We start from the raw sequence: 10,816 nt of genomic DNA on the forward strand, positions 1-10,816 counted from the left end.
AGGAGCCAATATTTATTGTTTAGAAAAAACCTGAACTCCCATGAACACTAGAAGAAGCACGAACCTAGTACAGTGTAAGTTAATGATCAATTATTAAATAGTTACTGTACAATGATATATATTTTTAAACTATGCATGCCAATCATAAGACTTAGTTGCACATGTTTATAAGACTTAGTTGCTCGTGTTTTTTTAAATAACATGTTTAAGGAAATATATAAGCTGTGTTCATGCTGATTGTGTTGTGCGTTGTGCCCAGATCACAGGTTATGCAGAAGTAACTTGGACCGACGTTTTTTTTTTCTTTAGGGGGGGGGGGGGGGGGGGTTGGAGGGTTAACGGTATGTGTAGAAAATAACAATGATTGCTCGATATGAACACCGGAACAGAATTAAATTCTGCCTGTTGAAATGTGGCTGGCTTTGACCCGAACAGTAGCCTCCTGCAAGACCCGGTGAAATCCGCGTGTCTCCATAGCATCCGTAGCTACCCCAGATAAACCGCACCTGATTTCATCCAGGCCTTTACTCTCTCAGCCAGCCTCTCCTGTGGGGTCTGCTGGGCTTATGATGTGCTTCACCTGACAATCACGTTCAGCTGGAAGCCTTTGGTGAGCGGACGACGAGACGGTCAGTCAGGAATTAAGTCTGCGTTTGTATCGCTCGCACATGGACCTCACACCACGGGGTCGTTTGACTCTTATCACAGGGACGCGAGGAGGGGGAGAGTGGGCGGCGGCCTCGTCCGAAATCCAGCGTTTAATTTAAGGAGCGCCCCGCCTCCCGTTTGATCCGCGCCCAGCACTGCGACTGCAGGCAGACACGTTATTATGGTTTGTAATGACAAGGCGTTCCCCAGGCTGCGGAGGAGCACGGTGCCTCCTAGCTGCCAGTCACTCTCAGAGCTGAACTCTGTGAATACTGGGATGAAGCAGCCCTTTATCTTTATATATATATATATATATATATATATATATATATATATATATATATATATGCATACCTTTGCATACCAAGCCCTATACTTGACTCTCCACTAGATCTCAGTGCACACATAATGTATGTGTGTGTGTAGTAGTAGTAGTAGTAGTAGTAGTTGAATGGCCAATGGCCCTCCACTAGATCTCAGTGCACACATCACAATGTGTGTGAGTGTGTGTGTGTGTATGTGTAGTAGTAGGGCCTATGACTAGATCTCAGTGCACACATAATGTGTGTGTGTGTGTGTGTGTGTGTGTGTGTGTGTGTGTGTTTACGTGCAGTAGTAGGGCCTGTGACTCTCCACTAGATCTCAGTGCACACATAATGACAGCCTGCCCTTTATAACAGCAGAGACTGTGATGCTCTCTGAGGCCTGAGTGATGTCATCAGCATCAGCGCTGACTCTACCGGTGCCATCACAAACAAACAGAGCCGTCCGTCCGCCATTACGGCTCTCCCTCACGGAGGGTGAATTACTGCTGCGGTTTCAGGCGATGCAGTATTTCAGTCCACGACTGCGGCCTTTCTCGAACTCCATCCCGGGGACCCCTGTGCACGCTGGTTTCTGTTCCAGAATTTCTGCAAGCTGTTCATTTTTCTTAACTAATGCTTCAGCGAGATCAAGAGGGATTATGTACCCTCTGCACCAATATTATGCCAGAAATAGTGATGTGTGACATAAAGAATAAAAGTCCCACATTCACATTGTAGGGCATTGTACATAAGTGTGCCTCTCTGCAGACCCCCAAAAGGAAACAGACTGTGTTTACCATGTTGACATAGAGTCAGCAAGCCTTGATGAAAAGACAGTGCTCGTCAATACAGGACTATTGCTCCCATTAGTGTGCTGCCTCTGCACCATTCTGCCACCTCAGTGGAATGTTCCCATAAATGTTTAGGTGAAATAGTACTGTATAGATTATGGGTTTTCCACAGTGTTTAGTGTCTTTAGATAGCTTGTGTTGTGGGAAATAGTTTGGTGTCATTGGTGGTGTCATACACTGGTTGTTGAATAAAGATCTTGTTGGAATAAACCACAGGTAATGCAAGTTACCTGTGAGTCAGCATCCGGCTGTAATACAAAGGTTAACCAGGTTTGTTGGACATGCAGAGATGACATCAGCAGGACCATTGTTGTTACCCCTGTTTTTATTTGATGATTTGTTGTTTTTCCTGAAAACCAAATAGATAGCGATCTTATAGAGCCACACTATTGGCGGACATTTGCAGTTCCTTTTGTATTACTGTTAGAGCAGAGGAGCAGTTGAACTCATCTTTTGGAGTCAGATAAATGAGAACAAAATTAAATTAACCCTGTTCCAGTAGCATTGGTCAGACTACACGCGTTTCCTTCACCTCTCGGATACTTCCGCCTTTTGGTGTATTTGGGGGGGTTTCTTACAACATTGTACGAAATTGCAAATAATTACACAAAAAGAGGGACATTTTTTTTAATGGAACACATTGAAGAGTGTAGTGACTCCATAAACAGTGTTCAACAACGTTAAGTGAGACAGAGACGGACATTAACAGAAACCAGCATACACAGGGGCACCCCAGGACAGAGAGGCTTTATAACTGACTTTATACCTTTCTCCTCTCAGCCAGTAAACCTCCAAAAAGCGGGACATAAATTCAGCAAAGGCTTCACTTTGAGCTGGTGTGCTTACCAGACAGCCTCATCCAGCATGACTGTAAACATTGATTATTCCAAGTTGTGGATGAGAGAGAGCCAGGGTTGTGTTGGATCACACAGAGTCAGGGTTGTGCTGGGTCACAGACAGCAGGAGTTGTGTTAGGTCAAAGAGAGAACGGGAGTTGTGTTGGGTCACTCAGAGTCAGGGTTGTGTTGGATCACAAACAGCAGTAGTTGTGCTGGGTCAGAGAAAGCCAGCTCAGTTTGGTCAGTGTGAATGGGAGTTGTGCTGAGTTAGAAAGAGTGGAAGAATGAGTTGGGTCAGAGTTGTACTCCATCAAAGACACAGGAGACATGAGGATGCTTTGGCTTTTGGTGGAAACTTTAGATGCTGGCCCAAAGGAAGTTTAGACAACATGACAGTCCCGTTTGTTTGTCTCTGTATGACAGTGAGGGGAGCGTTTCTCTCAGCTCTGACTGGAGAGAGAGATGGGGGGGTGGTGGCAAAGAGAGAGAGAGAGAGGGGGGAGGAGAGAGAGAGGCAGAGAGAGAGGGGGTGGGGGAGGAATGCGGTGGGCGGGGACCCTATAGTTCCATCCAAACAAACGGCTTCCTAGTTTGGCACCGCCGCGGTGCTTTCATGTGCGATGCATAACCACGAAGGAAAAAAAGTCAGCGGGAATCTCACTGCCTGCCGTCTTAAAGGAGCCGCACACCGCCAGAAACGTCTCCGCAACACTCTTTATTGCTCTGGAATGGTCGTTTTCTTTTTTACGAACATATTATTAGTATTACACTGCTTATTGATGCGCTATAGCTGCCGTGTCAACGATGCTGGCGGCGACTCGAAGGAGAGCTGGGCGGAGTTTGTCGCATTTGGAGAGGCCCGCGGTTCCTTAAACTCTCCGCCTTTTTAGCGGCGCAAAAGTCACTCGCCGCGGTTCCGAGTGGGGTGGGCGCGCCTCCACTTTTTTTAAAAAGACTTCGCGCTCTGTTTCCCAAAACAGTACGGTTTTAGCCTGGGCTCCGGAGCCCTCCCTGAAGGCGCTCTTTCCCAAAAGCAGCGCAAAGGAGGAGGCTCTGGAAAAGAGAGGCGGAGTTTTCTTTTTCTTCTTTTTGTTGTTTTACTGGTGGCAGAGGCGGCCATAATGACATGCAGGCATGGCGGTGAACCCGGAGATTTGAGTTCCAGGTGGTGTACAGCTGTACTAGTACTTCAATGGTACAAGACTGCTTCTGTGTATCTGCAGCAAGAAAAGCATAGTGATTTATCTTCACACACACAGACACACACACACTACACACATACACACACACATGTGCAAAGAAAGAAGTCTAATAAATACCTAATCAAGTTCTCACTGAGTGTATATTTAATTATTTTATATTTATATTTAAAATGTACACCCTTTGGAAATATTTCGCATGAGATTAGTATGTTGCAATATTCTAAAAACAAATTCCTAATAATGTGGATGTTTGACAATATGTTGCCAATATCATAACGTATTGCAATATATTTTTCTAATATCTTCAATAGGCATAAGAGCATAATGCACAGCGCATGTATAGTACGAGCATGTAGTTGGCAGTGGATGAGGAACGTCATATGTTTCTCAATAGAAGGCTGGACTCAATTAAATCTCTGTGGAATGCATAGCAGCGTAAGAATATTTGATAAAGAGCATGTACTCACCACATTTATTTGCCTCTGCTTGTTATCAAAATGCCATGGAACTCAAGACCGTGTTCTCGTTTAAAGGCAGAATTGCTTCACCGATAGCTGAATATGTGTGGCATTTCTGTGGTTCCTTTATGTGCTATTAAAAAGACTTGCTATCAGTTTTCTACACTGCGAAAAAAAAAACGCCAAATAGGTTCCTTTTGGAGAAGCTAAAACCAATCTGACCAATAAGAGAAAATCAGTCCAGATTTGAGCGAGAATTCCACGTTTCTGCAACAATAGTACCCTCCTGTGGTAATACTTTGGTATTACGGCTAGTTTAGTGTTAACTGTCCACCAGGGGGCATCAATACCCCAACAGCCAGCCTCCTGACCAGCTTTGCCACCACATAGTGTGACTGCATCACTGTTACTGTCATTCCGTGTGTGTGTGTGTGTCACAGAGTGAGTGAGTGTGTGTGTGTGTGTGTGTGTGAGTGTGTGTGTGTGTGTGTGTGTGTGTGTGTGTGGGTGTGTGTGTGTGTGTGTGTCACAGAGTGAGTGTGTGTTTGTGTGTTTGGTGCCCTGTTTGGGTTGGTGTGTGTGTATTTGTTTGTTGCTGTGTTTGGGTTGGTATGTGTTTGATGCCGTGTGTGTGTGTGTGTGTGTGTGTTTGTTGCCGTGTGTGAGCTGCTTGGTGTGTGTGTGTGTGTGTGTGTGTGTGTGTGTGTTTGTTGCTGTGTTTGGGTTGGTATGTGTTTGCCGTGTGTGTGTGTGTGTGTGTGTGTGTCACTGAGTGAGTGTGTGTGTGTGTGTTTGTTGCTGTGTGTGAGCTGGTTGGTGTATGTGTGTGTGTGTGCAATGGAGACCAGTGATGGTGACCCAGATACACAAAGTGACCAGTGGGCCCAGTCACCTCCTCTGCAGGTAAAGATGCCTGCCTGCAGACCAGGCTGTGTGTGAGACAGGTACATTTTCCAGTTCACCTACACCAGGGTTCAGCAAACCACGGTCCTCCAGGGCAGAGAACTGCTGCTTTTCCACCCTCCCTTCCCCTGGGAGTCAGGTGTGAAGACAGTCCAGCCAATCATTAGCACTAATTACCCGGGAGAAAAGGAAACCAGGGCCCGATTTGGATTCGAAAGGCCCAGGGTTGACGATCCCTGAACAACATCATAGACTTCAATGCATTCAGTTCTGTCCTCTGTAGAGGACACAAGTGTCTGGTCCTCATCTCAGGAACCACATATTCTCCTGCGGGTCTCAGGGGGATTACGCAGATGGAGGAAATTGCCACATGGACCCCGTTTCACAAATTTTCTCCCAAACGGAAATGAGAGCGCCACAAAGGCACAGCGCCCATAGGCCACGCAGGGGTGGGACCTTCTATTTTCGGACGCGGTTTCCGAGACTGATTTGGCAGGGGCGACTGTGACACACTTCACAGACCTGGCTGGGGCACGGTGGTGTCCTGGTTTCCGTGACGACTGCTGGCAGGCCAGACGAAGACGGGCTGCTGCCGGAGCTGAGAGTGCGCCGTCCCACAGAGTGCGCCGTCCCGCAGAGTGCGCCGTCCCGCAGAGTGCGCATTTTTTAACAAATGAAACTTATAGAAAATATTTATTTTTACATGATTGTGGTATATATATATATATATATATATATATATATATATATATATATATATATATATAGTGACATTCTGTATCAGAAAGTGTTGTTTATTATATTTGCCAGTTCTACAGTGTAACATATGTATTTCATATTTTCGGTATGTATAATCTGTTACATTACATTATATTACATTACATTACATTAGGCTTTTTATCCAAAGCAACTTACAGTTGGTTAGACTAAGCAGGAGACAATCCTCCCCTGGAGCAATTAACGGCCTTGCTCAAGGGCCCAACGGCTGTACGGATCTTATTGTGGCTACACCAGGGATCGAACCGCCGACCTTTGCTGGTCCCAGTCACGTACCCTAACCGCTACGCTACAGACCGCCCTGCACCTAATAATGTTGTTCTGGCTCACATGCTTGGGTGAAGAGAATGCACTCTGGAGGAGTGAAACGTTTTCAGCATGTGGGCTCGTCTTCATGCACTCAGGATGGGTTGTGCTGAAGCACAGTTCTATTTGGCAGGGATCAGCAACTCGGTCCGTGAGGGAGAAGAATTGCTGATTTTCCACCCTCCCTTCACCTGGGAGTCAAGTGTGAAGACACTTGACTCCCAGCACGAAGGTCGCACGAATTGCCCAGGAGAAAACCAGGGCTGGATTTGGATTCAAGGACCAGATTTGATGATCCCTAATTCCCTGTTTTATGGCATCTAACATTTTAGAGGCAATTAACAAATTAATGCCAGCCCCAGACTGTTGTTTTTTTACTGTAATGTAATTTACGAGTGAACCAGTGTTGCTGTCCACAGCCAATGAACTCATTAGCCCGGGTAATTTAACAAAAACATGCACACGCACGGCCCTCCTAGATGGGAACTGCGCTCTCCCCTGGGCGAGACCTTTGCGGTAATTATCTTGAAGAACGGAGGATGGCGGAGAGAAAAAGAGGAAGAGAGGAGTGCCATGTGTGGCTGGAGTTGCTCACGCTCGTTTTCTGATGCCAGACTTCATCTCTGGGCTGCCCGGCCCTGTTCCTGGAGATCTACCCTCCTCTAGGTTTTCATTTCAATCCTAATTTGACACACCTGATGCCCCCCTACTAATTAGCTGCTGGGTGAGATCTCTTGCTGTTGAACGAGGTGTGCTTTGTTAGGGTTGCAGTGAAAACCTACAGGACTGTACATCTCCACAAACAGGGTTGGGCAGCCCCGGTTAATATGACTCCCAAGAGGGAATAAATGTACTCTCTCAAAATAAAATATGCTTCATTTAACACTGAGTATTTCACTTGGAGATGTTTTCTTAATGCTCACTATTTAGGAGAACTGTACTGTGTATTTTTTGTTTATTAGCATTAGCACATAATGGTACATGTTCAATGCATTGGCATTAAACAGGAATTTGAGGTATTCTTTGTTTCAACAGTATTAGTATGCACTGTGGTATAACTGTCAAATGCAGTTAACTGTCCAGTGTTAATTCAACTCTAATTCAACTCTAGTATGCATGAGTCCAATAGCAGAACCCAGTAAGAGTTGATTGAAGACCAAGCATTTCACTATGCAGGACCCAGCTGACCTGGGGGTGTTCGATATCCCCTGGGCCCCTTGAAGCAGAACGCAAGGCTACCTGAGATACACATGCTGATACGGTGCTGTGACAGACACAAGCACAGCACAAGCCCGGGTAACCACAACCCTTTAACCCCAACTTAACCTTACCCGAGACCCGGGCTGTTTAACGTTGCGTCCCCGCCACTGGAAAAGGAGCATGTTTAACATGACGCACAATCATTTCCCACTCGTGTGGTTAGAATATTTTAGAAAATCTCTTCTTAGAGAATGTAGGCGTTTTTAACGCTCGCTGCTTTAGGAGCATTGTTTTATTGTAATTTGTAAAACGACGAGAAGGTTACACTTTTTGTCAAGTCGTAGCACAGCGCCTCAGCGAACACCTAAACATGGAACATTGGGATACATCATTGTATAAAGACTCGACTACTTTCAGACCTTTAATGCTTTCCTCGATTACACAATGTTTTAATATTTAATCGGCTGGATATATCCGCATGCAGCGGGAAACCGGAGACATACTAAGCGGCATCACCGCGCGCGAGTGTTTGTAGGTGTGCTTCTCTGTAGTTCAATGAGGGTCAATGCTTCTCATTAGATACGCTTACTGAAAGAGGACCTCAAGTAATCTGATTCCGTGTTTCGCTGGTAAAACTTTTCTTAACACACTTAAACCGTTCTCCGTCTCGTTTTACGCAGCAACAGCAAAGGCTGGGTATAGACAACAATTTAGATTTTTTTAAAAACATATATGGGTATAATAAAAGGCGAACTACCCTAAACGTGAAATGAGATTTCGTTGATATTATTTTGAAATGCACCACTCCTGCGAGGACAGCGCGTATTGCTCTCGAGCTTGGACGTGTTTTTCCACGTGTGCGTAAAAACGAAACAGACGGTCCGGACAATTAGTGTGAGTTCGCCATAAGCTTGACCCCGAGGTCTCATGGAATTAGCCTCTTGCAAGTTAAGCCTGTGCCGATCCAGGAGTGGACTATATACCATAACTGCTCCCCCTGGTCTTTCTACCCGTGAACACTCTCGCCCATCATCTCCGCTACCCCTCACGGGAAACATGGCAAAAAGAGCACCTCCGGGCACCGGTAAGTGGGTCACCCTTCACCAGGGAATTCGTGGGCGGGCGTGTCCCCGCGATTCATTCTACTTGCGTGGTTCAGTATAAAAAGGCAGTCGACTTTGCGAGTAGGCAACACCACGCGCAGGAGTGTGGTTAACGGCACGCCACGGATGACTGCGCTGCATTGCAATACCTTGTCAATAGCTTGTTTACAGAACTAACTTGTGAGTTTTGAGACCGAAACGATTGTTACTTGTGTGAAAAAAGGGGATGCCCACTAAGCGTTTCATTATTTCACCGTGTTATATTAAGACCCTATAAATGTACACTGCGTCCCACTTCTTATTTAGGCCTTATGATTAAATAATTTACTTGCGGTACCTGCCAGAATTGTGTTTGGTTGTCGGAATCAAATGTTGATGACAGAATAGCATTAGGCGAATTAGGGGACACTGGTATGATTCGCAGTGTAAATCTGGACTATAATATTTGTATACACTTGCTGTGGGCCTTTTACGAGTCTTGTTCGTAGTGTGATATTGCACCGTGACTACTCTAAATGATAAATAGAACGAAGTCGCGTGGAATCAACTTGAAAGGGTTGATCACGTGTTTATTTATTTTTATCAGCACAGATGACTGATTCTGGGCTTTCTGATTTCTTCATCGAGGAATTAATCATTTGCATTTTACAGTATCTTCGTCATGGTGTGGGCTGAATTATAATGCAATAGCAACATGAATGTTAGCATGAGGAGGGGAACTTTTAGACAAGTTTACAAATGTTTAAGAGTTTTTACAAATGGTCATTCACAAATTTCCCTACATAAATGTGACTACAGCGTAGGATCGTTAAACAAATGCATAACTCGAAATTGGTATTCATGTATTTATTGATATATTTGTTTGAAGTGTATTCACTCGCTTGTGAAAGCGTCTGGTTTGTTTACGGGACTTGTCCGTGGTGCTGATCCGGAGAGAGGAACGTGGTTTTGCTCTTATCACACTCTGACTGCAACGTGCTCGCGCTTTTGTCATCTCGCTTCACTTTCAAAACTCCAACCAACCTGTTGAATGAAGGTACAACTCCACCGTGTCGCCACTGAATTTGTGTCGCGCAGAAACGCCGCATGGTGGACGGGACCGAGGCAGGGTCACCACTGCGATGAGCGAGTCTTCCTCGATACACAGCGACAAATTCCTCGCCTTGCCCCGCGGACCGTCACAAGTGGACCTGGACATGATCAACGGTGTGTTCGAGCCCCCGGACTCCAATGAAGAACGACCGGAAACTGTACGTGTGCAGGACCGCCATATTCCACATGTGACTGGGAGTGTTGGGAGTGAACTCTGTAAATGGGTCTTTATAGATTTGTATTACCCAGATATACACTAAATTATGCCCGGGCCCCCAAAACATGAACATTCAGACACCGTATCAGGACAGTATGAAGGAGCCAAGCATATCGTTCTCTTGGTTGCATTATTGATATAATTAAAATTATCACATAAATAATTATACTTTTTCACACAAAACCAAGGGCCTATTAATCAATTAATTGGAACCCAGGTGTGAAATCTAGCAGGTCATACAATAGCCAATAGGCTACCTATACAACAGCGATTTTGACACTTTACATGTTTTTTACAGAAATAGGTAGACTAGTCCACACCTACAATTACCACAGAATCCCAGCTTTAAAAGATTGTTCATTTCTGTTCACTACTAATCTTGCAATGCAGGAACACTGTAGATTTACTTGAAGAAATACAGGAAAATGTGGATAAATAGCATTGCTTAAGCCTAGGCCAACTGCTTGTTCAGTTTGGATGAAACATTTAAAAAAGTTGAGTTGTAAGTTGGTATCACTTTGATGTCAATAATTTGGCACGCAGGTATAGTTTCTGGAATTATGTTTCATTTCCACAGGTCCGTAGAGAGCATATGCTGTGTGTATCAGTAACTTGCCTTACTGTTTGTGGAAAACGTTTTTGTTGAGTTATAAACACGATTAAACGCGATTGAACAATAGAGAGAAAAGGACATAAAACTATTATTTCCTTCATGAGTGTTGTACCAGCATTACAAAGAGAGAAAATCGTTTAATTGTAGGTAAAAATTTCCTTTGGCTTGTAACAGTATTCTGAAATCCCGAAGCTGCTTTGACGCGAGTCAGGAAACACCTGACGAAACGTCGCAGGTGAGACTCGGTTCTGGAATTAGGTGACGAAAGACGCGCGAAGTTTCTGTAGCGCTGCGCAGCCGGG

Source organism: Conger conger, chromosome 19, assembly GCF_963514075.1.
Source record: "Conger conger chromosome 19, fConCon1.1, whole genome shotgun sequence".
Classification (NCBI taxonomy): Eukaryota; Metazoa; Chordata; class Actinopteri; order Anguilliformes; family Congridae; genus Conger; species Conger conger.